This window comes from Phyllostomus hastatus, unplaced genomic scaffold (genome assembly GCF_019186645.2).
Source record: "Phyllostomus hastatus isolate PE091 unplaced genomic scaffold, TTU_PhHast_1.1 phas_scaffold_1066, whole genome shotgun sequence".
NCBI classification, from domain to species: domain Eukaryota; kingdom Metazoa; phylum Chordata; class Mammalia; order Chiroptera; family Phyllostomidae; genus Phyllostomus; species Phyllostomus hastatus.
Genome location: NW_025334004.1, coordinates 18,782,699 through 18,794,717, shown reverse-complemented (window position 1 = coordinate 18,794,717; position 12,019 = coordinate 18,782,699).

The window sequence follows — 12,019 nt, the reverse complement described above, 5'->3', positions numbered from 1 at the left end:
TGGCGCCCCACCAAAGAGATAAGCTTTGTCTCCTTAGTGGTTTATGGTCCCAAGGTCTTTTTACTCAGCCTTAGCCATGGAGGATTACAGTTTCTGAAACCAGGCAGGGTGGTTCCCAACAAACTACTTTCAGTTTCTGGACAGGAACTTTTTCTTCTCACCAGGCATAAGCATATATATTTTTCTCTTAGATATGAGTGATCTAATTCTGTGTTTTGCTTTTACCATTAACATGACATAATCCATGTTTATCCTTTCTTTCACTTGTTCCACCCCAGCTCTGCCCTAGTCCCTGCAGATACAGAAAAAGATTTAACCTTACCAGTCTCTTTGCCCTTAAGAGTCTCACATTCTATGGAGTAAACAGATAGAGAGACCAAAATAACAAGTTACAATTGATACCTCCGCCTGTTCAAGTCACAGACACTGAGGACACGTGAAGGAAGGTCTCCTTGGCAGAAGGGGGAAGACTATGGGAAGGTGACTGTGAACAACTGGAATCTGTATGGAGGAGAGACACCAGGTGGTACAAATGGAGGGGAGAGCAAGGACCGATCAGTAAGCTGACTGTAAACAATAAACAAGAACTTTCACCTCTGTTGCTGGCTTTATAGTCTCTGTAGCTGGCAGTCAGTGGAAGTAGCCATCTTTCTATAGTACCCTGTTCTGCCATCCGAAGCAAAGTTATCCCACCACGGGGGCAACAGAGTGATTTACTACAGGTACAGAAATTTGATGACCATGTTTTCAGAGTAACTTTAAATTTATGTCTTACCACAAGCCAGCATATATTAAATTAAAATGATTACAGGGAATCTAGAGTAATTGACTGCCTTTTAGTGTTTTCTAGGGGTAGTGAAATCAGATGGTTGTGTTCTTGTCATTCTGTCCCACTGGTCCTGTCCAATTCAGGTAATTTAAATATGTATCTATCTGGCTCCAAGGTCTGAGTGCTGCAATTCTGGCGTGGTTTTTAGGTCTAATATTACGCAATCCTATAGGGTTGCTGTTGTTTTTTTCTAGCATCTCCATTCACAAAGTATGTGTTTTCATCGCCACAGGGCTTGACGAATGATCTTCCTGGGGCTTGTCCACGATGTTGGCTGGATATCAGAATCAACCAGAGGTGTTTAAAGGCCCTGAGGTGATTAAGAGGTACAAATTGCCAGCTATAAAAATAGCCATGGGAATATAAAGTACAGCACAGGGAATATAGTCAATAGTACTGTAATAATTGTGTATGGTGCCAGGTGGGTACTAGACTTATCAGGGTAAGTGCTTCATAAAGTATATAAAATCTAATCACTAGGCTGTATACCTGAACTAATGTAATGTTGCATATCAACTATAATTTAAAAATATGTTTTTAAAAAATAATAAATACATAAAAGCCCTGATACCCAAGCCAAGTCAATGACAAATTAAATCAGAATACATGACATCTAGAGATGGAACAAAGGTATGTGTCTGTGTATGTATGTGTATATATGCAAATATATATATACATACATACATTATATGTATATTTACATTTACTTCTATTACTTATATTATTCTAATATACAGTTAACATTAAGAATGACATCGATGTGGTCATCAGCCATGAGCCATTTATTTTGTTGTAAATTCACACACTAGGTGTTCACCATGAGCTACTATGCCCCTGTTAGCAGAGTGCAGAGCAGCGATTAAAACAACAAAAGGGAAACTACAGGGTCTCTGTTCTCTGGGAGGTGACATTGTAGATTGAGGTCCAAGTCAAACATATAAAATAGTTAAAGAAAAAGTAAACATATCATAGTAATTAGTTGCCACATATATATGTCCATATGTATCTTCCCCTCTTAATGTAAAGGATAACTATACATTAAGTTTGCCCAGAGACAATAAAGACAATTATGAAATAACTGTCACCACTCCATGCACTCTCAAGTTTCCAAGTTTATTATGTATGTTCATCCTAGGTAATAAATAATGAAGCAGTAGAACATCATGGAATGGACCTGGAGAAGAGGCAGACATGTATGGGTAACTGTGGAGGAACTGACCAGGAGAGAATGAGAAATAGAGAGGACTCATGTAAATGAGTGAGTCAGGAGTGATCATGGCCAATGAAAAGAGAGCAAGTGGATGTTCCAGCCAGCATAGAGGAGGTTTAAAGAAATGAATCCATCACCAGATATACTAGGTTGAACACACCAGAAGCCAAAGAAAATTTGTAAGGAGTTTCCCTTATGTGGAGAAAGCTATTGGGAGAGGTCTGTCCTCCCTGTGTCCACTGTACGTGAATGTGGGGTTCCCAGAGTTAACTTCTCATTCTTTGGTTTCACTCAGTGCAGTTCAGACAGCATTCTGCCCCCTCTACCCAGGCTTGTCCTCCATTTCCCTTCCCTTCTCTTTTGTTATCCCCTCTATCTAGTCCACCTTTTGTCCATCCTTTGAGTATTAACTTAAATGTCACATTTGCAGGTGGACATTCACAAACTCTGAGAACAGGTCCCCTCCGTGAAGGGTCAGGACTGAACCAGACTTTGTCCTGGGAGTTGGCCTGGACTAGTGGGGGGGGAAATGCAGTTCAGGATTCACATAGAGTTAATCTTCATTTTCATTCCTTTCATGCCTAACATGGTTTAAAGTTATGGATAAGCCCTTTTGCCTCTGTAGAGCTTAAATTACCACTTTTTTAAAGCAACCATTAGGATCACCTTTTACATTCAGAGCAATAAAAATTCATTTTGCACAAATGAAGTGGTGACTTTGGCTTCTGCTTTGATTTTTGTCTTTTCTTGCAATAACTGTTTTGTGATGAGTCCATCATTTCCTGGGTGCCCATAGCCTGTGCTGGACTCCTGTTTTGGTTGGCTCAGCATGGATTGGCCCACCATGGCTTTTAGAGGATTTTTGTATAATGTGATTGTCAACCCCCAAATAATGTGATTTGTTGAGAAACTTTCAGCTCTGCCACTGATAATAAAATTACCACATTTGTAATAAATTGGCATCAAGCAGTACCTTGAAAGAAGGTGGTATTTAGTAGGCTGAAGAAGCAGCAGGAAGGTAAGAGAGTAACCAGGCATCTATTACGCATGACATTTTTCAGAGCCAATATCGCTCCCTTATAGAATCAAGACCAACACAGGAAGTCAATTAATTCTGCCTGTAGTTATTAAATACCAACTGAATGCCAAGCCCTGAGCTCAGTCTTAAGCACTCAGCATGGACCACTAGTTCCTATAAGATTTCATGGTCTAGCTGCTTCATGTCCTGCACGTAGGTCTACATGGAGTTGTTAAATAAATTGTGAAATTAAGATAACTATTTCCTACAACTCTGCCAGGATCAGCAGTCCACATGATGTGAAGCAGCTAAAAGCTGCTACATCCACAGCACTGGAGCTATATTATATTTATGCAGAGAAATTAATTCCTCAGCAATTTCTACAGCCATAAATATGTACAGTTATTTGGTCAAGGATGGTTTCTATATTGACATGTCCAGAGAAGCTTAATAAAATTACTGACTTCAACCTGAAATTCCCTTAGGTGCAAGGGGCTGGCAGGCTAGAAGCCTGTAACCAGGTGAAACCAAGGAATACCCAGTGTTTCTCTTGTCATAGAACTTCTTCCTCAAGGGAATATTGTCCTCCAGGTGAGCTAGTAGGGTGTTTGCAGAAGATAATTTAACTGAATTACTCCATGTCAGGGAATAAATCATTTACCATAAACATATGCTTGCTGCAATGCTATGTTTAGAAGGTTGGGTCAGCTCAATTTTTTACCTTTTCTCACTCTCTCTCTCCTTTTATTTTTCACCATCTCTCTGGTTTCAGTTTTGTTTTCCTTTTTAACCAAATTATTAGCTGAACAAATAATTGGTAGGCAAGCAATTATTATGCATTGAAAATATAGGTTCACTTAAAACCTATAATACATAAAAGCCTATACAATATTAAGCAAAGCATGTGACAATAATGGTTTTACTTCCTGGAAATTCTTCCCTAGAGTTGACTGTCCTTAAATCTTATTGGCATGGAGCTAGGCTTAAGGGCCAGGCTTAGACTATAAGTAGCAATTGCATCAATAGCAATTCTTTTTCTGTTAACACCTATTAAAAGAAATAGCGCCATGGGGTACAGAGTGTGAAGAGCTCTAGTCAATCAGAAAGTACAAGAGCAATAAAGTGTGTAAAGTCCTAATTTATTTATCCAACCCATATCCATCATGCCTTCTACATCTTGGGCAGTGGCCTGAACTAGGGCATACCAGGGTGTGTGACACAGCACCCTCTCTCCTCAAGGAGGTCACAGACCAGGTGTGAATACAAACACACAAGTGCAAAACGTATAGATGCTACAGGGCAAAAGGAGTGAGAATGGGAATGTAACCTCACCTAAGGAAATTGGAGAAGTTTCCCGGGAAGAAGAGACCTTGGAGCTCAGATCAAAAAGAAGACTGATGAAGACTGAGAGGCAACCAAGGGGCAGGGTGGGGAGAGTGTTTTAGGCAGAGGTGTAAACCACAGAGATGAAAGACATCAGGAAACAATGGGAAGTACTGAGAAGCTCATTAGAGCAGGAGCACAGAGTTCAAGGAGAGGAATGGGAGAGATCTGACTGGACAGGCAGGCAGGGACATATGGTCCTGGCAATAATTTTACAACCTGCTTATACTAAGTATTTTATAAAATATTGAAGAGTAAGACAAGATCCCACTTGATAACCATGTGGCAAAGTTTAGCACAAATAAAATCTGTGGACAGAAAGGGTGGTCAGGCACTCAAGCAACTTCCTCAGCAGTGAAGAACAAGGTGGAAGACATGGGGGGCCCATGCTGGGGATCTCCAGATGTAAACGGATAGAACTCTGAGGGGGACTGACATTGTTTCTGTATCTGTGGATGGGGATAAAATCCAGAAAAATACTATTGATTGCTGTGTCTATCTCATTTTTAACCCCATCTTTGTAATATTCTAGAGAAACACAGTTTGCATTCTCAAAAGTATTGAATCCTTAAAATAATCACAGAAATAAAAAAAAAAGAAATAATCTCATTCAAGGTGTCCAGGTAGAATTTAGATTAGAAAAATGTCTCTGATTCTCTACATCTACTTTAAAAGAATAACCTTGTTTGTAAAAACTGTCTTTGAGTCCCACATATGAGATCTATCCAGAAAGTATACAGTCACAAACTCTGAACTAGAGAGGCATTTATTGAAGAAGATACAAGAAACATTGTACATAGGACAATGATGTCTCAGTCTCCTTCAAAGTAGGCACTTTGGGACCTCACAGTTGTCTCAACTGCAGCACAATGTTCTTTCTGCTCTAGTAGCAGAAGCCATGGACTGAACTTTGCCTCAACACGTTTCATGCCAAGACTCTGTGTCAAAATTTTGGACACAATAGTTCTGAGAATACCCAAATCAGCTTCCAGTTCTCTCACTGTCAGTTATCAATCTTTGTTGATTGTGGTCCATACATGTTCTACATTCTCAGGTGTTCTGCTTGTTGCAGGACTCCTGGGACATGGATCACTTTCAACAGATTCTTGAGTATCTTTGAAGCATTTCTGCCACACCTTTATTTGCACTGTACTTGTTGCATCATCCCCAAAAGCCTTTTGAATCATCTGAATAGTTTCCATGGAGGAATGTTTAAGCTTAATGCAAAATGTGATGCAGATTTGTTGTTCTACTCAGTCATTTTGAATATGATAGTCACACAGTACACATGCTCACTCAGAGGCATCTATCTGACTAGTACAGTGAAATTATCATTGTTCATGCATGCATATTCCAGTCCACTCTCCTTGGCTGCCAGGTCACATCAATGTCATACAAACTTTCCTCATTATATTAACAATGGCTGGACTTTTTCCAGACAGAGCTCATATAAGCACATTCACTCATAAAAACAGAAAATATGGGTTAGATATGAAGAGTGATCTTGCATGTGGAGGTATAGTCTTGGTTTGAGTACTCCATAACCACTTAGAGATAGCCCTAGTTTATGAAAAAATCAAATGTTTATCCCCAAGTATCCAGTATCTCAAGTTAGGATGAACAGTTCACTCAAAATTACAAGTAATATCAAAGTCATCTTCAAATTTTGGGAAGACAAATGTGCTTGTGATGGTGGGAAGTATTAGCTATGACACAATCAGGCTTCAAAATGCTTCTCCTTTCCTTCTTTTTTGTTTATTTTCCTTTTATATCATATATTTGATGGTATTCTCCAGCTAAAATGTCTTGAAGATCCCTTTATGGGTCTTCTTGAATGTCAAGTGGTCTCTACTGCGTGTTTTACTGCATTTTTATGATACATTCAGAATTGGTTTATGGACTTAAAATTCTAATAGGTCTATTGGTGTCCAGAGACATAAAGGTAGGTAACTCTATGAAGACGTAAAGATTGTTTATTCATTCCTTAGGGAAGTACTATTGAGAGAGCATTGGAGTTCAGCATAGGGAAGATACAGGGGATACAAATGAGAGTGAGTTTGGGTTGTATTCCTAATGTCCTAAAATACAAAGGGAGGATAAGGAGAATTGTTAAAATGGTGATGAGGATTAACTAAACTCTTATAATGTAAAGTTAGTGTCTTGATGAGTTAAACATAATCAATTCTTTATTGACAATGTATTAGGTAGGGAAAATATCACATTGTAGTGTAAGGGAAATCATTTTAGATATTGGCTGCTCAGGTTTTAATACTGACTTGGCCACTTATTAGCTTGAAACTGTGGACATGTAACAACATGGTAAGTTGAGCTAACCCTCCAGGGACTATGGGCAGGTCATGAAGTGATACACATGTATAAAACAATGTACTTTCTCAGCTAGTCCTATTATAAACATTCTTCATGAACCTGTGGGAGCCACAGATTAGAGTGCCCTGGCTCTCATTAATATATACCTCTTATGATTAATATAGATAAATCAATTTCCTATCAAAGGCCATGTAACCACCATTTCTACTGGTAGGGTAGTAAAAAAATTTTTTTAAATAAAACTTTCATAGCTAAAAGCTTTTCTGAAAGAAAGGGTTATTGACTCAAATGCTAGCCAGAAAAAGAGCAGGTCCTAGGGCATGAGTTCTAAACCAACAGCAGCAGAGCTACACAGAGAAGGAAACACAGCTGCCATCCTAGGGTTGATGGGCCCTCTTAAAACATTCTGTTTTGGTTGGGGGAAGATGTAAGATGTTTTGAAGAAAATTACATTAGCTATAGATAAAAAGGTGAGGAGCAGTTCTAGAATAGTTATACAATCTGTAAGGAAGCAATACTACTTTTCATTAATGCCAGCTGTCCTGAAAGTTCACATGCAGGATGCAATAGCATCTGGTGGTCACTACAGAGATTCATTCAAAGATCTAATGTACATCAGGAATGTGAACACTATTGTTAGTTGACCCACAGCTATTGGTCCACAGGTCTCTTTCTCTCAGTCTCAGGCCCACTGTAATTTAATCTATGACATGTCATAATTTATCTCTTGTCAAGAACAGTGCATACATACATACCTACATACATCTATGAGGTCATTCCAGAAAAAGTCCAGACTTTGTTAATATAACGAGAGTGGTTTGTGTGACATCAGTGCAACCTGGCATCTAAGGAGAGTGGGTTGGAATGTGCATGCACGAACAATGATGACTTCACTGTACTAGTCAGTGGGGGCAGTAGATGCCATTGAGTGAGCATGTGTACTGTGTGGCTGTATCGTTCAAAATGACTGAATGAGTAGAGCAATGGATCGGCATCAAATTTTGCGTTAAGCTTGAACATTCTTCCAAGGAAACTACTGGGATGATTCCTGGGCCTCCATGGAAGGCTCCATGAGCCTGCTGACTCATCCCAGTGATTGACAGTTTCAATGCAACAATGCACCAGCTCATGCATCATGTCTCATGTAGAGTTTTTTTTTTTTGGCAAACCCTCAAATCACCCAAGTGACTCAGCCCCTCTACAACCCAGATTTGGTGGCCTGTGATTTCTGGCTTTTATCAAAATTAAAATCACCTTTGAAAGGGAAGAGATTTCAGATCATTGATTAGATTCAATAAAATATGACAGGGCAGCTGATGGCAACTGGGAGAACTGTGTGAGGTCCCCAGATGCCTACTGTGAAGGGGACTGAGGTGTCATTGTCCGATGTACAATGTTTCTTATATCTTGTATCTTCTTCAATAAATGTCTGAATCACAGTGACTGTTTACTTTTCCCATCAAGTGTCATGGACTTTGTCATATCTGTAGAATACCTGATTCACATTCACCATGTAGTTGCAACAAATAAGAAGGGGAAAATTAGTTAATAAAAATTATTTTAACATTACCCTAGGAACAGTTTTAATATGTACATGGAACAAAATCTTCTTGCACTATAGTTTAAAAGTAACTTCAGAAGGAATACCTATTATTCAACACTATTTCATAACCAATGCCTTATCATTTTTACTTTTTATAGCACATCATGTCATTTTCTTATTTGATTATTGTGGTAACAGGCTTATTATTTCCACTTTTTAGATGAGGGACATTAAGTTCACAAAGGTAGTGATTCACTAGCAACAAAGCTGTTAGGATGCTGGTTGACTCTGTTCCAGTCTGTGTTCCTTCCTTCCTTCATATCAAATCCTCTCCCATTAATGACATTACTTTCCATGATAAGACAGAGATAATGATGATAATGAGATGTATTCAAAGTATTCCATATCTGACATTTTCGTTTTTATTTCTGCAAAAGTGGTTTTTTCTTTATGCCCAAACCTAAACAAAAGGTCATGTTTCATAATCTAGAGAAAAGAAATTGTTCTTCCAGTTTTTCCCTAGGCTTTTTTCTTCCACACTAACAAATATTTTTCAAAGCTGTTTTCTTAACTGTAAATAAGGTTACAGGAGGGTATTCAACCAAAACAATTATAATTGGCTACAAACATAATCCAATAACCTCATTTCACCCATATTGTTAAAAGAGTTAATTGAACCTGCACATACAGCCACCAGCTAAATATATTGTTGTATGCAAATAGTGAATCCAATTTCCTCTGTAAACATCCCTCTGTAAAAGTGGCATATGTAACATGGAAGGAGTGAGGATTCTGTAATGTGAGTCCCAAAGTTTAGTCACCTATCCATTTGGTTCTAAGTATGTCATCCTCTCAATTCAGGAAAAATAAAAAGAAAGAGCGAAAGAAAATGAGAGACAGAATATCTATCTATCTATATCTATACCTGTCTATGTTCATGTCCATGTCCATGTATGTCTCTGTCTATATCTATGTATGTCTATGCTTATGTTTTTTCAATTGAAACAGGTAAACAACAAGAAGAAATACCTTTTATATTGCACAAATCAGAGAATGCCTCCCCTTCTTTTCTGCCCAAACACATAGTAAACACTGCACCTAACATCTACGTGCATTGATCTAGGAGGAGACATGGTATCTTTGGTTGTCGGCACATCAGCATATATTTTTAACTTTAAAAACTTAAAACTATAGTAAAATCTTATGATTTTTAGACCTTACTGACTTAGAAGTGTTGTTGTTCAGATCAGTAGTTACCTCATTAGAGGAACGAGAAGGACATCCTCTGTCTTAGATTTCTGGTCACACTGCACTGCTTACTGCAACCTGGGGCAGGTCAGGAAGCATTTGGGCCTTATTGTGTTCACTTCTAAAAAGGAGTCATAATCATGCTTTTACTTTACTCATGGGGTCATGCATGGATATGAATGAATATTTTTAATGTAAAATACAGATGTGGAGAAATAGCAAATAAATGCAACTAATAATAATGTCAACAAGTATAAAGATAAAATTTATCTTTCAAAAACAAGTTGTTTTCAGTCACTCTTAGAATACACATTATGTTCTAACAAAGAATTTGCAAATGGATTGCAGCCCAGATGGAGACATAGGTAGATATACTTTGCCTCCTCACACAACCAAAAAAGAACAACAAATTTAAAAACGAAGAATAACCAGAACTGCCAGAAAATCGAACTCTATGGAAGTCCAACAACTAAGGGGTTAAAGAGGAAACATTCATTCACACTGTAGGAGGGAAGGTGACAGGCAGTGGGACCAGAGAGGATGGGAAGCAAGGTGGGGGCTGGAGACTGGGCAGTCCCACATTCATGTGTACATAAACTGGGAGGAACAACTGAGGAGTGAGACAGACCATGCAACCCAGGGTTCCAGCCTATGGAAATAAAACCTCAAAACCTCTAGCTGTAAAAACCTGTGGGGGTTGTGGAGGGTTAAACTCCCAGCCTCATAGGAGAGTTTGTTGGAGAGACTCACAGGGTACTAGAACATATACAAACCCACCTACATGGGAATCAGCACCAGAAGGGCCCAATTTGCTTGTGGGTAGTGGGGGAAGTTACTGAAAGTGGTGGAGAGCAGAGCAAGTGGCATTGTTCTCTTTCAGACCCCTCTCCCATATATAGCACCACAGTGCAGCAAAGAGGGTTGCCCCACTCTGGAAAATATCTAAGGCTCTGTTCCTTATAATGTAACAGGTGAGCTGAGACAAAAAAATATGACCCAAATGAAAGAACAGATCAAAGCTCCAAAAACAGAACTAAGTGAAGAGATAGCCAATCTGTCAGATGCAGAGTTCAAAACACTGATAATCAGGATGCTCACAGAAATGGTTGACTATGGTCACAAAATAGAGGCAAAAATGAAGGTTATGCAAACTGAAATAAAGAAAAATATACAGGGAACCAACAGTAATGGGAAGGAAACCAGGGCTTGGATCAATGATTTGAAACAGAAGGAAGAAATAAGCATCCAACCAGAACAGAATGAAGAAATAAGAATTCAAAAAAAAAAATGAGGAGAGGCTTAGGAACCTCCAGGGCAACTTTAAACATTCCAATATCTGAATTATAGGGGTGCCAGAAGGAGAAGAAGAGCACGAAATTGAAAACTTATTTGAAAAAGAATAATGAAGGAGAACTTTCCCAGTCTGCCAAGGGAAATAGACTTCCAGTAAATACAGGAAGCTCAGAAAGTCCCAAAAAATTTGAACCCAAGGAAGCACACACCAAGACATATCAAAATTACCTTACCCAAGATTAAAGATAAGGAGGGAATCTCAAAAGCAGCAAAAAAAAAGGGAGACAGTTACTTACAAACGAGTTCTCATAAGACTATCAGCTGATTTCTCAAAAGAAATCTTGCAGGCAAGAAGGGGCTGGAAAGAAGCATTCAAACTTGTGAAAGGCAGAGACCTAAATCCAAGAATACTCTATCCAGCAAAGCTTTCATTTAGAATGGAAAGGCAGATAAAGTGCTTCCCATATAAGGGCAAGTTAAACTAGTTCATTATCACCAAGTCCTTATTATATGAAATGTTAAAAGGACTTATCTAAGAAAAAGAAGATGATCAAAACTATGGATAGTAAAATGACAACAAATTCACAACTATCAACAACTGAACCTAAAAAAAGAAAAACAAAAACAAAAACAAACTAAGCAAACATCTAGATTAGGAACAGAATCACAGCAATGGAGATCACATGGAGGGTGATCAGTGGGGAGGGGGAGGGGGAAAATGGGGGAAAAGGTACAGAAAATAAGAAGCATAAATTATAGGTACAACATAGACAGGGGGAGGTTAAGAATAGTATGGGAAATGGAGAAGCCAAGCATCTCATATGTACAACCCATGGACATGAACTAAAGAAGAGGGGAAATGCAAGTAGGAGGGGGGTGTAGGGCAGAGGGGAATAAAGGGGAGAGAATATGGGACAATAAATAGCATAATCAGTAAAATATACATTAAAAACAATGAATTTGCAAATGGCAAATATTATGGTAAGTTCACTAAGACAGACTCTCCCTTGAATGCTTTCTGCTAATCTTTTGTTAATTCACATTCTAATTGTTATAGCTTTTAAATACACTTCATAATTGGAAATTTCCCCAATTTGAATTGCTCATAATTTCAATGAGTACAAATTAGTTTCTGTGAGCCATTTTCATAGTTTGAGTTGACAAGCC